Below are 12,095 nucleotides of genomic sequence, written 5' to 3' on the forward strand. Positions count from 1 at the left end.
GCCCTGTAGTATAGTGGGCCCGGGAAGATGGCCTGAATCGATGAGGATAAAGACCCACGATCCTGGCCAATTTCCTCAGAGAAATTCTGTCCCTCCGGAGAACTTGAGCGAGTTCCTTCCGTATCTTGTTCACTTTTACCGCTGGCAAGCTCAGGGAGGCTGAGACCGAATCTATGAGGAAACCCAGGAAGACCATCTGCTTCGCTGGGCGCAGCTCCGACTTCCTTGCGTTGATGACAAAACCTAGGTCCTGTAACAATGCAATAGTCATGTTCACGTTGTAGGAGAGATATACCAAAGACTGATCCATGATAAGGATATCGTCCAAATAGATGATCATTCGTACTCCCCGCTCGCGGAGCGTCTCTACCACCGGACGCAGTAGCTTCGTGAAGCACCACGGGCGGACGAGAGTCCGAACGGTAGGGCTCGAAAACCTGGTGTTTCCAGGCGAATTGAAGGAATCTCCTGTGAGGAGGGAAAATGGGAACTGTTAAGTACGCATCTTTCAGATGGAGTCCGACCATCCAGTCCCCCGGGAGAAGGATGTCTCGCAGTAAGTGTATCCCCTCCATTTTGAAGTGGCGGTAGACCAGCCACTCGTTGAATTCCCTCAAATTGATGATAGGTCTGAAACCCTTGTCTCTCTTCTGCACTAGAAACAGGTTGCTGAGGAAACCTTTTGGATGAAGTACCGACCTGCAAATTGCTCCTTTCCTCAAGAGTTCCGAAATTTCGGATTCTGAAGCTCTCCTCTGCCGAAAACACCAAGGGGCGCGGCCGCACCGCCTGCGTGGGGGTCCCGTAGAATTCTATGTGGAAACCCCTTACTGTCTTTAACACCCAAGTGTCTGTCGTGATTTTCCCCCAATTGTGTGAGAAGAGAAGTAGCCTCCCCCCCAAATCTTGAGGGGAAGAAAGGGTAATCCTTACCGTAGGGTCCTCCAGGAGCATTGGCGCCTCCTCTGTTGCTACGTCCTTTTCCTCTTCTGGAACCTCTGCGGGGATAGAAGGTTCCTTGGCGGCCGTCATTCCAGCCATTATTTCTCCGCTGACCTCCGTTGGAGGGGCCTGCTGTTGGGCGCGACCAGAGGAGCCCTGGGAATATCTTTTTGATGGAGGCCTGCGCCTTATACAGGGCTAAAATAGTGGTCACAAATTTATTTAGCTCCTTAACAAAAGGCTCCCCGAAGAGTTTACCCTGAGCTATGGGCCCCGCCTCAGAGGTGGCCAAGTCCCCCAACTTAGGATTGATCTTAATAAAAAGGGATTGTCTTCTTTCCGCAGCCAGGGCACAATTTGCGTTGCTTAATAGGCAAATAGCGCTTTGCGCTCAGCCAGCCACAATGTCTGTGGGCAAAGGGGATCCTGACTCCTTGGACCGCTCCACCAATTGAATAATCTGGGTCAAGGGCCCTACCACGTCTAAGAGCTTGTCTTGACAATTTCTCCAACACCTATCAATTCCTTTCTTGGGGTCCCTCATATACTTCGAGAAAAAAGTACAAAGTTTTTCATCAATTTCTGGCGTGTGAGCCACCTTCCCGTTCAATAAGGGCCTGGGACATTCTCCCCTAATCCTATTCCTGATGTCCCTTTCAAGGAGTTGACGAATTTTCCCCGCCACGTACTCTGCCACTTTGGCGTCAGGGTTCCACGCCGCCGACCTAGGATGATAAATCTGGGTAGGCTCGAACATGTCCGAGTGGCCCCCGTCCCCAACCAGGGACAGAGAGGTGCGGGACTCTAGACGCCAGGGACGCCCCGAGTCCTTATCCTCCTTGGAGGAGAAATCGTCCTCCGATACACCCTCTCCCTTAAAGGGAAAACCGCCATTGGGGTCTGCATTAGTGGCGACAGCGTTGCAATTTTCTCCGGGCTCCTCATCCTCCCGGCGGAGTGCATGTTTTAGCATTCGCGCACTCTTCTGGAAGGTTTCCGTAAGCTTATCAAATCCTTCCAAGTGCCCCGTGTTACGCTTAACAGCCCTTTTATACCCCATCTGGGAGCTACTGGGACCAGCCACCGCCAAGTCACTGAACACCCCCGGGATGCTTTTCGCTAACTGGTCAACCCAATCCTTAAGAAGAGCCAGCGCCTGAGAAATAGCGTTGGAGAGTGCCTGGTCCATAGCTGGGGGGGGGGGCATACCTCCTCCACTTCCTGGTAGGAGGAATAAACATGGTCCTCTGAAGAGGACATGCCAGTAGACGGTGTGAGCACCAAAAAAGAAATGCCTGTAAAATTCCGGTGCTCTAACAGCTGGGCTTTTCCCAAAGCTGTTTTAATCAATTGAGGCACAGTACCACTTTCCGCCACCAGGTGGCGCTGTACACTATCGAGTTAGTGTGGGGAGATCACCGCGTAGCGGTGTCAGAAATAGTCTAGGGTTGGTTGGGAGTCACGCAGCGCCAAGGAGTGTCCGGAGTCCCAAACGCGCATCAAGACAGGCGGGAGCGCTCGACGGAGCACACAGCGTGAGACACCGCGATGGGGAAGAACGCTCTCGGGCAAGAGCCTGCTGCGCTAGAACCAATTATAAAAACACGGCAATTATCAATAAAGCGCACAATAAACCGCTAATCAAATAAACACACGTCAGATTAAGCCAAGAACCGTAAGAAATGCACTTAACTGATGAGCAGTGAAGAAAGAGGAAGCGGAAGGGACGTCTCCACATTATATACTATGGACTGATCTGATTGGGCTATGGTTGCCTTGGAGACTACCCCCTCTATGGTTCATGGGCTTTGTAGTCTTTTGTTTACTGTTGGTGTGGTTACTTTTTTCTTTGAACTGCTATGCAAATAAAGTGAAGAAAGATCTGCATAATCCTCGCCTCCGTCCTGCCATAGAATTACCAGAGAGACGCTGTAGGGTTGTAGTATTTAACCCCCTTGCATGGCCTGAAGATTCACTATTGCTTTATAGTTGATGACCCAGAAGAAGAGCCTAGACCGGAAGGCATCGTTCCTGCCCCGGGTGAGAGGTCGTCAAATGATGAAGCATGCCTCGTAAAGTGGGGGGTGAGCCGACCTCTCGAAAAAAGCGTGGGTTTAAAAAAGGGGGCTTGAGGGGGGGGGGCACCACCCAAAATAAAATAGAAAAAATACTAACCTGTTTATGAGATTTAAAAAAAGAGATGTGGAGGCAATTGAGGTCATTAGTGGAAACGGAAGCACACTTCCGCTTCCTCTTAACGGCGTGCAACGTCAGGAAGGAAGATCGAGGAGAGGTAGGGGGGAATGAGGGGGTGGTGTCGCACAGGGGTAAATTTAAAGGGTACATTATTAGTGTGATATCCTTTAACATGAAAATGCCATTAACATTCATAATTTAGCAACGATAGTCGTTGTACAAGTATGCGTGTAAATGGCATTTTCGTGCTAAAGGATATGCGTTGTAACGGTGTAACGCATGCGTGGTAAAGGCATGCGTTACAACGGAATGCGTTGTAAAGTCATACAACCCTTCTGCGCATGCGCCTTGAACCGAAATATCGAGTCCTGCTCATGCGTAGTACAGGATGCCTATTGCCATGCGCTTGTGAGTAGTATCTCAAATTCTCAGCATGTGCAGCTTAATGGCCGCACATACGCATGCGTTCTTGCTCCGTATTCTGTCTTAGACATGCGTAGTTCACTATCCTGTCCACGCATGCGCTTCTGCTCAGTAACCTATGTCCTGCGCATGCGCAGGAGTCTCTGTCATCGCAGGGCAGTTGTTTAGCCGGAAGAAGTCGCAGTTTTGTCTCCAGTGCCAGCCCCGGCCGTGGAAGGACGCTGCAGGGGCCCTTCCGAGACCACTGGTAAGAGCAAGCCCGCTGGGCAGGGAGGGCTGGGTGTGCTGGAGCCGGTGTGCGCCTCGCTCTCCCGCACCGGAGGCCCCAGGCCGTCCCTGCGGGAGCAGCATAGGGCACTGCGAGCGCTGGCCTTGTTTAATATATGAAGGGGGAAGGGGGGTCTGCTTCATGTATGCAGGAAGGGTCCCTGCTTCATGTATGCGAGGGGGGGGGTCTGCTGCATGTATGCAGGGGGGTCTGCTGCATGTATGCAGGGGGGTCTGCTGCATGTATGGTTCCTGCTTCATATATGAGGGGGGTCTGCAGCATGTATGCAGGGGGTCCCTGCATCATGTATGCAGGGGGGTCTGCTTCATGTATGCAGGGGGGTCTGCTTCATGTATGCAGGGGGGTCTGCTTCATGTATGCAGGGAGGATCCCTGCTTCATGTATGCGGGGGGTCTGCTTTATGTATGCGGGGGGGAATCTGCTTTATATATGCCAGGGGTCTGCTGCATGTATGCAGGGGGGTCTGCTGCATGTATGCAGGGAGGGTCCCTGCTTCGTGTATGCAGGGGGTCTGCTTCATGTATGCAGGGGGGTCATGTTTGAAGAGGGGACGCTTTATGAATGCAGTGGGGTCTGCTTCATGTATGCAGGGAGGGTTCCTGCTTTATTTATGCAGGGGGTCTGGTTCATGTGTGCAGGGGGGTCTGGCTCATGTGTGCAGGGGGGTCTGGCTCATGTGTGCAGGGGGGTCTGGTTCATGTGTGCAGGGGGGTGTCTGGTTCTTGTGTGCAGGGGAGTCCCTGCTTCATGTATGAAGGGAGGGTCTGCTTCATGTATGAAGGGGGGGTCTGCTTCATGTATGAAGGGGGGGTCTGCTTCATGTATGAAGGGGGGTCTGCTGCATGTATGCAGGGAGGGTCCCTGCATGAGCAGCAGAGGGCACTGCGAGCGCTGGCCTTTAATGTATGTAGGGGGAGGGAGGGGGTGTCTGCTTCATGTATGCGGGGGGGGTCTGCTTCATGTATGAAGGGGGGGTCTGCTTCATGTATGAAGGGGGGGTCTGCTGCATGTATGCAGGGAGGGTTCCTGCTTTGTGTATGCAGGGGGTCATGTTTGAAGAGGGGACTGCTTTATGAATGCAGTGGGGTCTGCTTCATGTATGAAGGGGGTCTGCTTCATGTATGCAGGGGGGTCATGTATGCGGGGGGGTCTGCTTTATGTATGCAGGGGGTCTGCTGCATGTATGCAGGGGGGTCTGCTGCATGTATGCAGGGGGGTCTGCTGCATGTATGCAGGGAGGGTCCCTGCTTCGTGTATGCAGGGGGTCTGCTTCATGTATGCAGGGGGGGTCATGTTTGAAGAGGGGACGCTTTATGAATGCGGTGGGGTCTGCTTCATGTATGCAGGGAGGGTTCCTGCTTCATTTATGCAGGGGGGTCTGGTTCATGTGTGCAGGGGGGTCTGGTTCATGTGTGCAGGGGAGTCCCTGCTTCATGTATGAAGGGGGTCTGCTGCATGTATGCAGGGAGGGTCCCTGCATGAGCAGCAGAGGGCACTGCGAGCGCTGGCCTTTAATGTATGTAGGGGGAGGGAGGGGGGTCTGCTTCATGTATGCGGGGGGGTCTGCTTCATGTATGCAGGGAGGGTCTGCTTCATGTATGAAGGGGGGTCTGCTGCATGTATGCAGGGAGGGTTCCTGCTTCGTGTATGCAGGGGGTCATGTTTGAAGAGGGGACTGCTTCATGTATGCAGGGAGGGTTCCTGCTTCATGTATGCAGGGGGGTCTGCTGCATGTATGCAGGGGGGTCCCTGCTTCATGTATGCAGGGGTGAGTCTTCTTCCTGTATGCAGGAGGGGTCTGCTGCATGTATGCAGGGGGTCTGCTGCATGTATGCAGCGAGGGTCCCTGCTTGAGCAGCAGAGGGCACTGCAAGCACTGGCCTTCTTTAATGTATGAAGGGGGAGGTGGTCTGCTTCATGTATGCAGGGGTGGGTCTGCTTCATGTATGCAGGGGTGGGTCTGCTTCATGTATGCAGGGAGGGTCCCTGCTTGAGCAGCAGAGGGCACTGCGAGCGCTGGCCTTCTTTAATGTATGAAGGGGAGGGGGTCTGCTTCATATATGCAGGGGGGTCTGCTGCATGTATGCAGGGAGGGTCCTTGCTTGAGCAGCAGAGGGCACTGCGAGCGCTGGCCTTCTTTAATGTATGAAGTGAGAGGGGGGTCTGCTTCATGTATGCTGGGGGGGTCTGCTTCATGTATGCTGGGGGGTCTGCTTCATGTATGCTGGGGGGTCTGCTTCATGTATGCTAGGGGGGTCTGCTTCATGTATGCTGGGGGGTCTGCTTTATGTATGCAGGGGGGGTCTGCTTTATGTATGCAGGGGGGTCTGCTTTATGTATGCAGGGGGGATATGCTTCAACTGAATATTAAACAAATTTAAGGAGTATACCCCAAAGACAAAATATACCGACGAGATATAAAGAGGATACAAAAGGAAATAGTTTTCCTTTTTAGAAAGACCCCTCACTCACCAACCTAGTTGATGACATGCTTCATCAAAACTCACAGAACATTTTCTCCAGGTTAACCACACTACCAATGATATGAAATGGACAATAATAGAGCAAATCAAAAGCAAAGAACAGATCCAACAACGCTTATTTGAAAAAGAACAACGTTGGATATACAGATTGTCCACACATAAGAATGGGTTAAACAACAGTATCCTGTGGAATCCTGTGCAACAAAGATCGTGTCCTACAGTCTCCATTAAAATAGATGAGACAGTAAACTGCTTCACCCAAACATTAACCACTATAGCCTCAATGGGGTTTCTCCGACATCTCTTTAATATAATCTGTATGAGAGATAGAGGGTTACTGCACGCGGCAGATCATTCTCCCACCTCGCCACCAAGACATGGAACACCCTCCACATCCACCTATGACAGACCCAAGACCTACAGACCTTCAGAAGACTCCTCAAAACCTGGCTTTACGAACAGTAGCAGCATTCCCCACTCCTAGCGCCTTGAGACCCTCTCGGGTTGTAGTGCGCTCTACAAATTCTTTGATGGACTGTTCCCTGGGGCACTTTTTTATCACATCAACTTGTGCCTGATATTTCATTTGCATATATAACACTGACAACAGATCATTACAGTTGAGCCAATATAACCACACAGACGGTTTATATTAACGATATGATATATTGACCCAGTGTCAACTGAATACATCACTATGGGTATAAATAAATAAAACTCCCCTCTCTCTTTTTTGTAGCAATCAGAATCAATGTTGTTGCTTTGGTTCAGTACACACCGTAAATTGCTGTTAAAATAACCATTTTTTGTTTTGCAAGCTTTAGCATAGCAATCGTTGTTGTTGATCGTAGTCCGTTTCGATTCACTCGGTCACCCAGCTGCTTGGCCCCCAGCCACCCCCATTGTTCACGTCAACACGCGATCATGTGACCGCAGTACTCGTGATGTACCATGAAGCACAACGTAGCTGTTCCTGATTAAATGCTGAAGCAATACGCACATGGAGATCCTCAGGTCTCCGTGAAGGGCTAACCACTTAGGCTGAAAAGCAGGCGGCTTGGTTTGGCAAAGTGAGTAGATATCGAGTGCGGGTGGGCTCCGCTGTTCCACGATCTCATTCAAACAAGGTATGTGTTAAAAAAAATACAATGTTACCTTGTTTTTACTTCCACAGAGTGTGACTAGAGCCAGCGCATCTCCCCCGGGTTTCCATGAGGCATGACTGAATCGAGTCTCTAGTAAGCTTGAACTCCCCGCTACATGTCCGACAGTCTAGTAGCACTAATTATGCTTGCATACATTTTAAATGGCTCCTACTACAATACATGCTCGTTTGTGATTGAGCAGCGAGACACCCACCATTAAGAATGTTGTGAGTCAGTTTGATAAAATAAACAGGGGTGGCTTTCCACCCCGGTTCAATAATGGTTTATTGACACCATCAATGTGTGGTTTCACAAACGCACTGTACGCCGTGCATGGAGTGTGTGTAACACTGTGCGTACCACATTGGGTGACTCACACTGGAGCCACATACGAGAGGATCACCATGACCAACTTATGGTCAGAGCACACATGATTAACTAGAACTACGTGTGATTGTTCATTTTTCTTTCAGAATTTTCCCTTTCACAGAATGCTGAGAGGTTACCATACTGTAAGTATACGGTGTGGTTGATGACTGACTCAGAGTAGGGTACACCTTAGCGTGTGCATACCACTCGGGTCACTGAGATAGGTCCTGAAGAAAACCTGGTAATTTCGCAAATAGGTTGAAACATGTAGACCACAATCACCTTTTATTTCCCATAGACACCAAAGGTCAATTTAGCCTTTCCGGGTATCACACGTTGCTTTTACCTTGTCTTATTGCTCCATATTAAATTCTTAGGGCGTTGAATAAAGTCAATTTGAAACTCACTATTTCACTCACCTGCACCACTGTTGCGACTTACCTGCTCCACTGTAATCAGGTGTTGAAACACACCCGGGTAGCATTCGGCTACTCGGGTGGGACCCCAATGATGAAACATGTCCCCAACTAGGTTGGTGAGTGAGGCGTCTTCCTAAAAAGGAAAACTATTTCCTTTTGTATCCTCTTTATATCTCGTCGATATCTTTTGTCTTCGGGGTATACTACTTCATTTGTTTAATATTCATACCTGAAGGGGACTAGGAGTATTCCCTTTGTAATAAAACCCTTTCTCTCTTTTTGTTGGACATTTTAAAACTCATACAAAACACTAGTAATGGAAGGGCACTAACCTAGTGCCCAGTTTACCCAGGCTCATGACACACCAAAAGCAAATTAAATAAGGATTGTAGAAAGTACTAGTGACACTTAATCTGTAGCGGGCAGCACGTTGCTGGACAGACAATAATCAACCATTGCAGTGAGTGTGTTTAATTCTTATATCACCCTGACCGCTCATAGATGTCAAGCTTTCAGGGGATGGAATGTTGACTAACTGCTAGGGCGGTCAACCTTGGAGCTGGGGAACTGGGTTTGAGTCTCGAAATGGACGCTTAACATTCTGTGATTCTAGGCAAATCACTTCATCTCCCAGTGCCTAACAAAATGAATGTGTCCATCTGTAACGTAACTGGTGCTCATGTAAAGCGCTCTGATACCTTCGGGTCTAGTTCGCGCTATATAAAACTCCACACAAAAAAAAGTTTTTAGACTGATTATGTGTGACATTTTGGTAGTGTCAGTGTGTGTATAAGTGACATTATACTGCCAAATGAGTGACACATTTTCTCAGGTTCATCAAATCAGTAGCTAATATGTTTGTGCTTCTTTGTGATTTTTTTGATTATGAAAGGTAAAATCCCAGCTTCTGTAGTTAACCAGTAAAAAACAGTCAAGTCCAAACAAATGGAAAACTTTGCAATACGAACCAACTCCTGAACGTGTCCCACGTGACAAATACATGAAGATTTAACGAAGACAAGCATGTGTCCCTATGTTTGCTCTACCTGAATTAGCCGTCTCGTAAAATGCCCCTAGGTTGCATAATGTGATCACCAGAAAAACCCTGAAGTTCCTCCCACAGAAATAAACTAAAGGGTTCTGCTGGAAAAAGAACTGGCCACCCGACCTATCAGCTGAGAGGCGCCAGCGTGGATCTCAGCTGGTACTACTTAATCATTGAAGATTAGAAACCATCCAAAGTTTAGTTAAGCGCATCAATCGACCCCCACTGACACATCCAAAGTACTACAGCCAATGCCATATCAACCATGCACCCAAAGAAACCTCTTTGCAAGCATAAGCGCTATATAATTGACAAAGGGTCACCTATGTACTCAGCAACTTAAAAGTGCCTTAGACCATTTATATGGAACGTGCTACATAAACGAACACAATACTTAAAAAAATCCCCTTTAACATCTGCTCCATGTGTTACCTCTGTAATAGGCCGACCAACCTGTGACTTGTGCACATCTTTGGAATCATGCAGCCTGAACGGGCAGTGCCATATCTCAGTGTCTGCTGCCCTCGTCTCCTGTTTCAATTTTCCCACCTTGACTGCCCCTCCTGCTGACCCTGTTTCAGCACTGGAGTCCCCCACTTTTTTATGCCTCCAGCTTCTTTCATAGTACACCCTGTTCACATCACATTGTCTTCTGGCTCTATCAGCCCTCATTATCCCTCTATCATCAACACTGCCTTTCATGTGAGGATCAGGCTGCACAATTAGGCAGATTATAGCGGTGCTACAAGAGGCTGCATGAGACACCATAGATGGGCCTCGGGGATGTGCGCCAGAGGGCTACTGTGGGGAAGGGACATCAGTGCACTCCGCATATTTCAAGAACGTACAGAGTGGTTCGAGGCTTTTCTAGGTAATCGAATTGGGGGAAGCGGAGGGTAATGGCTAGCCCCAGAGGTGGTGTTGGGTGGGCGCAATAGGTAAGGAGGGGACAGAAGGGAAGGGGGCCTTCCCAGAGACGCAGGTGTAAATCTGAGCCTCTTTAAGGCTTCCTGACAGTGCAAAAGGCTGGCACATGCGGCGGGGGCTGTAGGAAGCTAAGTAGAAGAAGACTGGAACAGAGTCTTGACTTATTCTGTCAGCTGCGAGTACCATTGACCACCGGTGACTACTGCCCGGTCCGGGGGATTTGACATTCCAACCAACTCACGCTGCGGCGGCATTGGTTGCACTAGACCGCACGGCAGCTCTTGAGGCAGTCACGCAGCAGTGAGCACCACTCTCCAGCCGCGGTCACCGTCTTGTCCAAATAATTACGCCGGTGGGACAGGAAGTTATAAGGAGCTGCCAACCAACTTTAAACCATGCCACGAGCGACTGCCAGCGCTGGCCTGTCTACGCTGTTGGACAATTAAATCATTACACGGTAGTCTCGCGACCTGATGTCAGCTATTGCCGCGGTGTATAGTAAAATATTGTAGCCAGACACGAACTAAGCAACTCCCAAGCCTGATGCAACCGTAATATGCCACCTGATAGGTTTGGCAGTCAGTGGAGGTGCTAACTAGCAGTTCTCCAGCAGACAGCCAAGGCGCTATAAATGTGTGACAATGCATTTCTGTGCGGTGATACGGATCATCACGCAGAAATGTGTTGTTCTAACACCTGATGCGTGGTACTTGGCAGGGCTGCTTATCAGAAGAAAAGAAGGAAGGAGGAAGAGAGAGATGAGACAAAAAGAAATAGGGGATGGAAAAGAGCCAAACGAGTAGGGTAAAATCACAGGCAGTGTATTGGGTGTCCAACTTGCATGGGTAAAAGTTCAGGACGATGAGTGTAAAATTCAGGATAAAGGGTCAAAATTGAGGACAAGGCTTTGGGACAAAAGGTGTCTGTAAAACTTACATCAGAGGAGGTTGCATGATACTATATAAGAGAGTAAATAGACAACCACTTAAGTACAAGTTAAAATAAGTTTATATTAGATGAGACAATTGTGTAATTCACGTTTTTTCGGTATGCGTGCAGCTTTGAGCAACTGTGCAGGTCTTTTTAGTGGTATTTTTTATGATAATAATCTATTTATATTGTTATTGCATGTTGTCGTCCAGTCTGATATTTTGTTTACAATTCATGGTCCTGAGCACGCATGTTTGGTGAGAGAAGTGTTCAGGAAGATCTGCTTGGATAGACTTTGTTACTAGCATCTCATATCTGAGTGCCATTGTGAGATGTAGCGTGGCACACATAGGTGAAGTAAAGGGCAGATTGCGGTGACAAACCCACTATAGGGAACCTATTCTGGGTGTTCCAGCAAGTGGAACTTAAAATATGGTATCTGACTTTGTTTATGGGGGCTTCGCAGAGAGTTGCACTAACTGGCGGAAGTCACAAAGGTGCTTTTCCCTGCAGCTTTCTTAAAGAATGCACTGTTAATACACTATTACTTAGTTTATTTTTGACGCCTTGCCTATTGCTGCAAACACAATAAACATCTCAAGCACAGATCATGGCATTATGAGGCTCTCTGTAAAGACGAGAAGACTGAGTGTGGTAAGATCAAATAGAGTTTATTAGCAGAGGGGCACAGTACATCTGGATCCAGAAAGACAGCAGTAGAAACTGCTGTACAGAGGCTTTGGAACATGGAACCAAGATTGTACAACTCAGAGACAAGCCACCTTTGGGAAATGGACTGGTGCACAATGGGGATTCGTCGTCACTGCTCATACTTGGCCCAGAAATCCTGCACTTGGCAACTCTCCTTACGTTCCACAACTTTACCATCTTGGGTAACAATGCTGTTCTTGCAAACTTTAACAATCT

At 48.7% G+C, this 12,095-nt stretch overlaps 1 protein-coding gene across 3 annotated transcripts in view; it reads left to right on the forward strand.

Moving 5' to 3' along the window:
- Positions 1–3,213: 3,213 nt before the first annotated feature.
- Positions 3,214–12,095, forward strand: part of LOC146813540 (double-stranded RNA-specific adenosine deaminase-like) — a 318,386-nt gene continuing 309,504 nt past the window's right edge. The window contains exons 1-2 of one of the 3 annotated variants that reach the window (XM_085620305.1): positions 3,214–3,235; positions 3,699–3,808. The gene's annotated coding sequence lies outside the window, so the exon portion shown is untranslated. Of the gene's footprint in view, positions 3,236–3,682; positions 3,809–12,095 lie in introns of those variants that run through there. The other 2 variants (XM_085620304.1, XM_085620303.1) reach the window with 2 other exon arrangements.

This window comes from Triturus cristatus, chromosome 7, assembly GCF_964204655.1.
Source record: "Triturus cristatus chromosome 7, aTriCri1.1, whole genome shotgun sequence".
NCBI classification, from domain to species: Eukaryota; Metazoa; Chordata; class Amphibia; order Caudata; family Salamandridae; genus Triturus; species Triturus cristatus.